General features: G+C 43.4%; 1 long non-coding RNA gene across 5 annotated transcripts in view; it reads left to right on the forward strand.

Moving 5' to 3' along the window:
- LOC307181491 overlaps positions 1 to 11,566 on the forward strand; it is an 856,694-nt gene extending 845,128 nt beyond the window's left edge. For all 5 annotated transcript variants that reach the window (XR_013826899.1, XR_013826900.1, XR_013826901.1 and 2 more), the window contains exon 4: positions 11,506 to 11,566. This is a non-coding gene — a long non-coding RNA (uncharacterized lncRNA). The remainder of the gene's footprint in view (positions 1 to 11,505) is intronic.
- The last annotated feature ends 268 nt before the right edge of the window (positions 11,567 to 11,834 follow it).

The following is an 11,834-nucleotide window of genomic DNA, read 5'->3' on the forward strand; positions in this document are numbered from 1 at the left end:
ATGGGTACCATGCAATATGACTTCAAAGGGTCTTCATTTGCTCACCGAACCTCTCCAATCCTATCACTGCTGCGTTGATGCCCCTGTACACATGCTTGATTCTCTTTCGGAGACATAGCGATCCATAGGTTTTAAGATACTTACTAGTCAGGTACATTCTTAGGCGTTGAATATGCGGTGTTGAGTCCATTTCGTTGAGCAAGGAGTAGCTCTTGTCTATTCCATATTTGACTTAAGGAACTTTATCTGTGCTCATTTCAATCTCTGGTTTTATGCAGCACCCCAACTCACCTTTACCCTTAAGCAAGCATAAGTTGGTTTTCTAAATTTGAGACCCTGTTCTGTTCTGTAATTCAGTTCCTGTGTAGCCAAGTTTACATTCCGTGTATTACTGATATCTTATGATGTTTCTTTTTCTGTGTGACTTATTTCAGTTAGAATCATCATACCTGAATCCACTCATTGTGATGCTAAGGGCCTGATGACATAGATTTCATTGCTGAGTGATATTGCTTTGTAAGTAAATACCACAACTTCTTTATCCATTTTTCACTTTCTGCGATGTTGAACTTGTACTGTAAACGAGGTTCTTGTAAACAGAGGCTTCCCAAACTTTGGGGTGGCTGTGTCTTTTTGATTTTAATTTCCCTAAGCTATAGGACCATAAGTGGAAGTGCCCTAGGCTCTGTTGCTTTGTTTTTTAGATATTTCAGGAAACACCATATACTTCTCCCGAGTGGTTGTTGGCAATTTACTTCCCGCCCATCAGCATAACAAGGCTCCCAGTTCTACATGGCCTGTACTGCCTTTCTGGATTTTACACTTTTTTTAGATGGCCCTTTTGACCGGGGGGAAGTGAGACTTCATTGTAGTGCAGATTTCCTTTGCAAGCTTGCTTGGTTGGCCAAAAAGTGCGTATGCGTTTTTTCCTGAATATATTCAGGAAAAAACGCATACGCCCTTTTTGGCCAAGTGCATCATTGTGGACGTTCTGCCTCTTTTCCTATGCTTTCAATGCAATTCCAGTCTACCTCCTGAAATCGGTTTCCTGCAATTCTGCCCCGCTTTCAAGTCCTCTTGGCAGCCTTACTTCAGTCTATTTTTGGACGATAGCTGTCATTTATAACTCTGCAGGTTTGTGAATTACAGTGCCCCTGAGCTCCTTTCTTCAACTCGCTTTCTTTTGAGCTGGCCGCAACACCGCAGGATGGCTTCAGGCCCTAATCTGGTTCCGGTACGGCATGCTGAGCCTTTGGTTATTTCCTCTTCCTGGTGGGAAATGAGAGTTAAATTTGCCCGTCCAGACACCTCCAGCTAGCCTCTCATTGGTTCTCGCTATTCCTGTTCATCTTCCGCAGAAATTGCAAACTGGGCCAAACAGGAGGTTAAAGGGACTGACTCTCCAAGTGGGGAGAGTGTTAGTAAAGCGTCTGGAATGTTGCACCGAAGTACCAGGGGACGAAAACTGAGACATATTTGAACACGTCTCCCGATCACACGGTTCATCATACTCTGGGTTCCACATGCATGTTTTAGCTGAAGAAAGAATACCTTAAACCTGGAGAGTTGAGACCCGTGGAATGGGTACCATGCAATATGACTTCAAAGGGTCTTCATTTGCTCAACGAATCTCTCCAATCCTATCACTGCTGCGTTTATTACCCTTTTACACATGCTTGATTCTCTTTTGGAGACATAGCAATCCATAGGTTTTAAGATACTTACTAGTCAGGTACATTCTTAGGCGTTTAATATGGGGTGTTGAGTCCATTTCGTTGAGCAAGGAGTAGCTCTTCTCTATTCCATATTTGGCTTCAGGATCTTTATCTGTGCTCATTTCAATCTCTGGTTTTATGCAGCACCCCAACTCACCTTTCCCCTTAAGCAAGCATAAGTTGGTTTTCTAAATTTGAGACCCTGTTCTGTTTTGGAATTCAGTTCCTGTGTAGCCAAGTTTACATTCCGTGTATTAGTGATATCTTATGATGTTTCTTTTTCTGTGTGACTTATTTCAGTTAGAATCATCATACCTGAATCCACTCATTGTGCTGCTACGGGCCTGATGACATAGATTTCATTGCTGAGTGATACTGCATTGTACGTAAGTACCACAAGTTCTTTATCCATTTTTCACTTTCTGTGATATTGAATTTGTACGGTAAACGAGGTTCTTGTAAACAGAGGCGTCCCAAACTTTGGGGTGGCTGTGTCTTTTTGATTTTAATTTCCCTAAGCTATAGGACCATAAGTGGAATTGCACTAGGCTCTGTTGCTTTGTTTTTTAGATGTTTCAGGAAACACCATACACTTCTCCCGAGTGTCTGTTGGCAATTTACATCCCGCCCATCAGCATAACAAGGCTCCCAGTTCTCCATGGCCTGTCCTGCCTTTCTGGATTTTACACTTTTTTCAGATGGCCCTTTTGACCGGGGGGAAGTGAGACTTCATTGTAGTGCAGATTTCCTTTGCAAGCTTGCTTGGTTGGCCAAAAAGGGCGTATGCGTTTTTTCCTGAATATATTCAGGAAAAAACGCATACGCCCTTTTTGGCCAAGTGCATCATTGTGGACGTTCTGCCTCTTTTCCTATGCTTTCAATGCAATTCCAGTCTACCTCCTGAAATCGGTTTCCTGCAATTCTGCCCCGCTTTCAAGTCCTCTTGGCAGCCTTACTTCAGTATATTTTTGGACGATAGCTGTCATTTATAACTCTGCAGGTTTGTGAATTACAGTGCCCCTGAGCTCCTTTCTTCAACTCGCTTTCTTTTGAGCTGGCCGCAACACCGCAGGATGGCTTCAGGCCCTAATCTGGTTCCGGTGCGGCACGCTGAGCCTTTGGTTATTTCCTCTTCCTGGTGGGAAATGAGAGTTAAATTTGCCCGTCCAGACACCTCCAGCTAGCCTCTCATTGGTTCTCGCTATTCCTGTTCATCTTCCGCAGAAATTGCAAACTGGGCCAAACAGGAGGTTAAAGGCACTGACTTTCCAAGTGGGGAGAGTGTTAGTAAAGCGTCTGGAATGTTGCACCGAAGTACCAGGGGACGAAAACTGAGACATATTTGAACACGTCTCCCGATCACACGGTTGATCATACTCTGGTTTCCACATACATGTTTTAGCTGAAGAAAGAATACCTTAAACCTGGAGAGTTGAGACCCGTGGAATGGGTACCATGCAATATGACTTCAAAGGGTCTTCATTTGCTCACCGAATCTCTCCAATCCTATCACTGCTGCCTTTATGACCCTTGTACACATGCTTGATTCTATTTTGGAGACATAGCAATCCATACGTTTTAAGATACTTACTAGTCAGGTATATTCTTAGGCGTTTAATATGGGGTGTGGAGTCCATTTCGTTGAGCAAGGAGTAGCTCTTGTCTATTCCATATTTGGCTTAACGAACTTTATCTGTGCTCATTTCAATCTCTGGTTTTATGCAGCACCCCAACTCACCTTTCCCCTTAAGCAAGCATAAGTTGGTTTTCTAAATTTGAGACCCTGTTCTGTTTTGGAATTCAGTTCCTGTGTAGCCAAGTTTACATTCCGTGTATTAGTGATATCTTATGATGTTTCTTTTTCTGTGTGACTTATTTCAGTTAGAATCATCGTACCTGAATCCACTCATTGTGCTGCTACGGGCCTGATGACATAGATTTCATTGCTGAGTGATACTGCATTGTACGTAAGTACCACAAGTTCTTTATCCATTTTTCACTTTCTGTGATATTGAATTTGTACGGTAAACGAAGTTCTTGTAAACAGAGGCGTCCCAAACTTTGGGGTGCCTGTGTCTTTTTGATTTTAATTTCCTTAAGCTATAGGACCATAAGTGGAAGTGCCCTAGGCTCTGTTGCTTTGTTTTTTAGATGTTTCAGGAAACACCATACACTTCTCCCGAGTGGTTGTTGGCAATTTACATCCCGCCCATCAGCATAACAAGGCTCCCAGTTCTCCATGGCCTGTCCTGTCTTTCTGGATTTTACACTTTTTTCAGATGGCCCTTTTGACCGGGGGGAAGTGAGACTTCATTGTAGTGCAGATTTCCTTTGCAAGCTTGCTGGGTTGGCCAAAAAGGGCGTATGCGTTTTTTCCTGAATATATTCAGGAAAAAACGCATACGCCCTTTTTGGCCAAGTGCATCATTGTGGACGTTCTGCCTCTTTTCCTATGCTTTCAATGCAATTGCAGTCTACCTCCTGAAATCGGTTTCCTGCAATTCTGCCCCGCTTTCAAGTCCTCTTGGCAGCCTTACTTCAGTCTATTTTTGGACGATAGCTGTCATTTATAACTCTGCAGGTTTGTGAATTACAGTGCCCCTGAGCTCCTTTCTTCAACTCGCTTTCTTTTGAGCTGGCCGCAACACCGCAGGATGGCTTCAGGCCCTAATCTGGTTCCGGCACGGCACGCTGAGCCTTTGGTTATTTCCTCTACCTGGTGGGAAATGAGAGTTAAATTTGCCCATCCAGACACCTCCAGCTAGTCTCTCATTGGTTCTCGCTATTCCTGTTCATCTTCCGCAGAAATTGCAAACTGGGCCAAACAGGAGGTTAAAGGCGCTGACTCTCCAAGTCGGGAGAGTGTTAGTAAAGCGTCTGGAATGTTGCACCCGAGTACCAGGGTACGAAAACTGAGACATATTTGAACACGTCTCCCGATCACATGGTTGATCATACTCTAGGTTCCACATGCATGTTTTAGCTGAAGGAAGAATACCTTAAACCTGGGTAGTTGAAACCCGTGGAATGGGTACCATGCAATATGACTTCAAAGGGTCTTCATTTGCTCACCGAACCTCTCCAATCCTATCACTGCTGCGTTGATGCCCCTGTACACATGCTTGATTCTCTTTCGGAGACATAGCGATCCATAGGTTTTAAGATACTTACTAGTCAGGTACATTCTTAGGCGTTGAATATGCGGTGTTGAGTCCATTTCGTTGAGCAAGGAGTAGCTCTTGTCTATTCCATATTTGACTTAAGGAACTTTATCTGTGCTCATTTCAATCTCTGGTTTTATGCAGCACCCCAACTCACCTTTACCCTTAAGCAAGCATAAGTTGGTTTTCTAAATTTGAGACCCTGTTCTGTTCTGTAATTCAGTTCCTGTGTAGCCAAGTTTACATTCCGTGTATTACTGATATCTTATGATGTTTCTTTTTCTGTGTGACTTATTTCAGTTAGAATCATCATACCTGAATCCACTCATTGTGATGCTAAGGGCCTGATGACATAGATTTCATTGCTGAGTGATATTGCTTTGTAAGTAAATACCACAACTTCTTTATCCATTTTTCACTTTCTGCGATGTTGAACTTGTACTGTAAACGAGGTTCTTGTAAACAGAGGCTTCCCAAACTTTGGGGTGGCTGTGTCTTTTTGATTTTAATTTCCCTAAGCTATAGGACCATAAGTGGAAGTGCCCTAGGCTCTGTTGCTTTGTTTTTTAGATATTTCAGGAAACACCATATACTTCTCCCGAGTGGTTGTTGGCAATTTACTTCCCGCCCATCAGCATAACAAGGCTCCCAGTTCTACATGGCCTGTACTGCCTTTCTGGATTTTACACTTTTTTTAGATGGCCCTTTTGACCGGGGGGAAGTGAGACTTCATTGTAGTGCAGATTTCCTTTGCAAGCTTGCTTGGTTGGCCAAAAAGTGCGTATGCGTTTTTTCCTGAATATATTCAGGAAAAAACGCATACGCCCTTTTTGGCCAAGTGCATCATTGTGGACGTTCTGCCTCTTTTCCTATGCTTTCAATGCAATTCCAGTCTACCTCCTGAAATCGGTTTCCTGCAATTCTGCCCCGCTTTCAAGTCCTCTTGGCAGCCTTACTTCAGTCTATTTTTGGACGATAGCTGTCATTTATAACTCTGCAGGTTTGTGAATTACAGTGCCCCTGAGCTCCTTTCTTCAACTCGCTTTCTTTTGAGCTGGCCGCAACACCGCAGGATGGCTTCAGGCCCTAATCTGGTTCCGGTACGGCATGCTGAGCCTTTGGTTATTTCCTCTTCCTGGTGGGAAATGAGAGTTAAATTTGCCCGTCCAGACACCTCCAGCTAGCCTCTCATTGGTTCTCGCTATTCCTGTTCATCTTCCGCAGAAATTGCAAACTGGGCCAAACAGGAGGTTAAAGGGACTGACTCTCCAAGTGGGGAGAGTGTTAGTAAAGCGTCTGGAATGTTGCACCGAAGTACCAGGGGACGAAAACTGAGACATATTTGAACACGTCTCCCGATCACACGGTTCATCATACTCTGGGTTCCACATGCATGTTTTAGCTGAAGAAAGAATACCTTAAACCTGGAGAGTTGAGACCCGTGGAATGGGTACCATGCAATATGACTTCAAAGGGTCTTCATTTGCTCAACGAATCTCTCCAATCCTATCACTGCTGCGTTTATTACCCTTTTACACATGCTTGATTCTCTTTTGGAGACATAGCAATCCATAGGTTTTAAGATACTTACTAGTCAGGTACATTCTTAGGCGTTTAATATGGGGTGTTGAGTCCATTTCGTTGAGCAAGGAGTAGCTCTTCTCTATTCCATATTTGGCTTCAGGATCTTTATCTGTGCTCATTTCAATCTCTGGTTTTATGCAGCACCCCAACTCACCTTTCCCCTTAAGCAAGCATAAGTTGGTTTTCTAAATTTGAGACCCTGTTCTGTTTTGGAATTCAGTTCCTGTGTAGCCAAGTTTACATTCCGTGTATTAGTGATATCTTATGATGTTTCTTTTTCTGTGTGACTTATTTCAGTTAGAATCATCATACCTGAATCCACTCATTGTGCTGCTACGGGCCTGATGACATAGATTTCATTGCTGAGTGATACTGCATTGTACGTAAGTACCACAAGTTCTTTATCCATTTTTCACTTTCTGTGATATTGAATTTGTACGGTAAACGAGGTTCTTGTAAACAGAGGCGTCCCAAACTTTGGGGTGGCTGTGTCTTTTTGATTTTAATTTCCCTAAGCTATAGGACCATAAGTGGAATTGCACTAGGCTCTGTTGCTTTGTTTTTTAGATGTTTCAGGAAACACCATACACTTCTCCCGAGTGTCTGTTGGCAATTTACATCCCGCCCATCAGCATAACAAGGCTCCCAGTTCTCCATGGCCTGTCCTGCCTTTCTGGATTTTACACTTTTTTCAGATGGCCCTTTTGACCGGGGGGAAGTGAGACTTCATTGTAGTGCAGATTTCCTTTGCAAGCTTGCTTGGTTGGCCAAAAAGGGCGTATGCGTTTTTTCCTGAATATATTCAGGAAAAAACGCATACGCCCTTTTTGGCCAAGTGCATCATTGTGGACGTTCTGCCTCTTTTCCTATGCTTTCAATGCAATTCCAGTCTACCTCCTGAAATCGGTTTCCTGCAATTCTGCCCCGCTTTCAAGTCCTCTTGGCAGCCTTACTTCAGTCTATTTTTGGACGATAGCTGTCATTTATAACTCTGCAGGTTTGTGAATTACAGTGCCCCTGAGCTCCTTTCTTCAACTCGCTTTCTTTTGAGCTGGCCGCAACACCGCAGGATGGCTTCAGGCCCTAATCTGGTTCCGGTACGGCACGCTGAGCCTTTGGTTATTTCCTCTTCCTGGTGGGAAATGAGAGTTAAATTTGCCCGTCCAGACACCTCCAGCTAGCCTCTCATTGGTTCTCGCTATTCCTGTTCATCTTCCGCAGAAATTGCAAACTGGGCCAAACAGGAGGTTAAAGGGACTGACTTTCCAAGTGGGGAGAGTGTTAGTAAAGCGTCTGGAATGTTGCACCGAAGTACCAGGGGACGAAAACTGAGACATATTTGAACACGTCTCCCGATCACACGGTTCATCATACTCTGGGTTCCACATGCATGTTTTAGCTGAAGAAAGAATACCTTAAACCTGGAGAGTTGAGACCCGTGGAATGGGTACCATGCAATATGACTTCAAAGGGTCTTCATTTGCTCACCGAATCTCTCCAATCCTATCACTGCTGCCTTTATGACCCTTGTACACATGCTTGATTCTATTTTGGAGACATAGCAATCCATACGTTTTAAGATACTTACTAGTCAGGTATATTCTTAGGCGTTTAATATGGGGTGTGGAGTCCATTTCGTTGAGCAAGGAGTAGCTCTTGTCTATTCCATATTTGGCTTAAGGAACTTTATCTGTGCTCATTTCAATCTCTGGTTTTATGCAGCACCCCAACTCACCTTTCCACTTAAGCAAGCATAAGTTGGTTTTCTAAATTTGAGACCCTGTTCTGTTTTGTAATTCAGTTCCTCTGTACCCAAGATTAAATTCCATGTATTAGTGATATTTTTTGATGTTTCTTATTCTGTGTGACTTATTTCAGTTAGAATCATCATACCTGAATCCACTCATTGTGCTGCTAAGGGCCTGATAACATAGATTTCATTGCTGAGTGATATTGCTTTGTAAGTAAATACCACATCTTCTTTATCCATTTTTCACTTTCTGCGATGTTGAACTTGTACTGTAAACGAGGTTCTTGTAAACAGAGTCGTCCCAAACTTTGGGGTGGCTGTGTCTTTTTGATTTTAATTTCCCTAAGCTATAGGACCATAAGTGGAAGTGCCCTAGGTTCTGTTGCTTTGTTTTTTCGATGTTTCAGGAAACACCATACACTTCTCCCGAGTGTCTGTTGGCAATTTACATCCCGCCCATCAGCATAACAAGGCTCCCAGTTCTCCATGGCCTTTCCTGCCTTTCTGGATTTTACACTTTTTTCAGATGGCCCTTTTGACCGGGGGGAAGTGAGACTTCATTGTAGTGCAGATTTCCTTTGCAAGCTTGCTTGGTTGGCCAAAAAGGGCGTATGCGTTTTTTCCTGAATGTATTCAGGAAAAAACGCATACGCCCTTTTTGGCCAAGTGCATCATTGTGGACGTTCTGCCTCTTTTCCTATGCTTTCAATGCAATTCCAGTCTACCTCCTGAAATCGGTTTCTTGCAATTCTGCCCCGCTTTCAAGTCCTCTTGGCAGCCTTACTTCAGTATATTTTTGGACGATAGCTGCCATTTATAACTCTGCAGGTTTGTGAATTACAGTGCCCCTGAGCTCCTTTCTTCAACTCGCTTTCTTGTGAGCTGGCCGCAACACCGCAGGATGGCTTCAGGCCCTAATCTGGTTCCGGCACGGCACGCTGAGCCTTTGGTTAATTCCTCTTCCTGGTGGGAAATGAGAGTTAAATTTGCCCGTCCAGACACCTCCAGCTAGTCTGTCATTGGTTCTCGCTATTCCTGTTCATCTTCCACAGAAATTGCAAACTGGGCCAAACAGGAGGTTAAAGGCGCTGACTCTCCAAGTGGGGAGAGTGTTAGTAATGCGTCTGGAATGTTGCACCCGAGTACCAGGGGAAGAAAACTGAGATATATTTGAACACGTCTCCCGTTCACATGGTTGATCATACTCTGGGTTCCACATGCATGTTTTAGCTGAAGGAAGAATACCTTAAACCTGGAGAGTTGAGACCCGTGGAATGGGTACCATGCAATATGACTTCAAAGGGTCTTCATTTGCTCACCGAACCTCTCCAATCCTATCACTGCTGCGTTTATGCCCCTGTACACGTGCTTGACTCTCTTTTGGAGACATAGCAATCCATAGGTTTTAAGATACTTACTAGTCAGGTACATTCTTAGGCCTTTAATATGGGGTGTTGAGTCCATTTCGTTGAGCAAGGAGTAGCTCTTGTCTATTCCATATTTGGCTTCAGGAACTTTATCTGTGCTCCTTTCAATCTCTGGTTTTATGCAGCACCCCAACTCACCTTTCCCCTTAAGCAAGCATAAGTTGGTTTTCTAAATTTGAGACCCTGTTCTGTTTTGGAATGCAGTTCCTGTGTAGCCAAGTTTACATTCCGTGTATTAGTGATATCTTATGATGTTTCTTTTTCTGTGTGACTTATTTCAGTTAGAATCATCGTACCTGAATCCACTCATTATGCTGCTAAGGGCCTGATGACATAGATTTCATTGCTGAGTGATATTGCTTTATAAGTAAATACCACAACTTCTTTATCCATTTTTCACTTTCTGTGATGTTGAACTTGTACTGTAAATGAGGTTCTTGTAAACAGAGGCGTCCCAAACTTTGGGGTGGCTGTGTCTTTTTGATTTTAATTTCCCTAAGCTATAGGACCATAAGTGGAAGTGCCCTAGGCTCTGTTGCTTTGTTTTTTAGATGTTTCAGTAAAAAACACCATACACTTCTCCCGAGTGTCTGTTGGCAATTTACATCCTGCCCATCAGCATAACAAGGCTCCCAGTTCTCCATGGCCTGTCCTGCCTTTCTGGATTTTACACTTTTTTCAGATGGCCCTTTTGACCGGGGGGAAGTGAGACTTCATTGTAGTGCAGATTTCCTTTGCAAGCTTGCTTGGTTGGCCAAAAAGTGTGTATACGTTTTTTCCTGAATATATTCAGGAAAAAACGCATACGCTCTTTTTGGCCAAGTGCATCATTGTGGACGTTCTGCCTCTTTTCCTATGCTTTCAATGCAATTCCAGTCTACCTCCTGAAATCGGTTTCCTGCAATTCTTCCCTGCTTTCAAGTCCTCTTGGCAGCGTTACTTCAGTCTATTTTTGGACGATAGCTGTCATTTATAACTCTGCAGCTTTGTGAATTATAGTGTCCCTGAGCTCCTTTCTTCAACTCGCTTTCTTGTGAGCTGACCGCAACACCGCAGGATGTCTTCAGGCCCTAATCTGGTTCCGGCACGGCACGCTGAGCCTTTGGTTATTTTCTCTTCCTGGTGGGAAATGAGAGTTAAATTTGCCCGTCCAGACACCTCCAGCTAGTCTCTCATTGGTTCTCCCTATTCCTGTTCATCTTCCGCAGAAATTGCAAACTGGGCCAAACAGGAGGTTAAAGGCGCTGACTCTCCAAGTGGGTAGAGTGTTAGTAAAGCGTCTGGAATGTTGCACCCGAGTACCAGGGGAGGAAAACTGAGACATATTTGAACACGTCTCCCGTTCACACGGTTGATCATACTCTGGGTTCCACATGCATGTTTTAGCTGAAGGAAGAATACCTTAAACCTGGAGAGTTGAGACCCGTGGAATGGGTACCATGCAATATGTCTTCAAAGGGTCTTCATTTGCTCACCGAACCTCTCCAATCCTATCACTGCTGCGTTTATGCCCCTGTACACACGCTTGATTCTCTTTTGGAGACATAGCAATCCATAGGTTTTAAGATACTTACTAGTCAGGTACATTCTTAGGCGTTTAATATGGGGTGTTGAGTCCATTTCGTTGAGCAAGGAGTAGCTCTTGTCTATTCCATATTTGGCTTAAGGAACTTTATCTGTGCTCATTTCAATCTCTGGTTTTATGCAGCACCCCAACTCATCTTTCCCCTTAAGCAAGCATAAGTTGGTTTTCTATATTTGAGACGCTGTTCTGTTTTGGAATGCAGTTCCTGTGTAGCCAAGTTTACATTCCGTGTATTAGTGAAATCTTATGATGTTTCTTTTTCTGTGTGACTTATTTCATTTAGAATCATCGTACCTGAATCCACTCATTATGCTGCTACGGTCCTGATGACATAGATTTCATTGCTGAGTGATACTGCATTGTACGTAAGTACCACAAGTTCTTTATCCATTTTTCACTTTCTGTGATATTAAACTTGTACGGTAAATGAGGTTCTTGTAAACCGAGGCGTCCCAAACTTTGGGGTGGCTGTGTCTTTTTGATTTTAATTTCCCTAAGCTATAGGACCATAAGTGGCAGTGCCCTAGGCTCTGTTGCTTTGTTTTTTAGATGTTTCAGGAAACACCATACACTTCTCCCGAGTGTCTGTTGGCAATTTACATCCCGCCCATC

Source organism: Stenella coeruleoalba (genome assembly GCF_951394435.1).
Source record: "Stenella coeruleoalba genome assembly, contig: scaffold_116, whole genome shotgun sequence".
In the NCBI taxonomy this organism is placed as follows: Eukaryota; Metazoa; Chordata; class Mammalia; order Artiodactyla; family Delphinidae; genus Stenella; species Stenella coeruleoalba.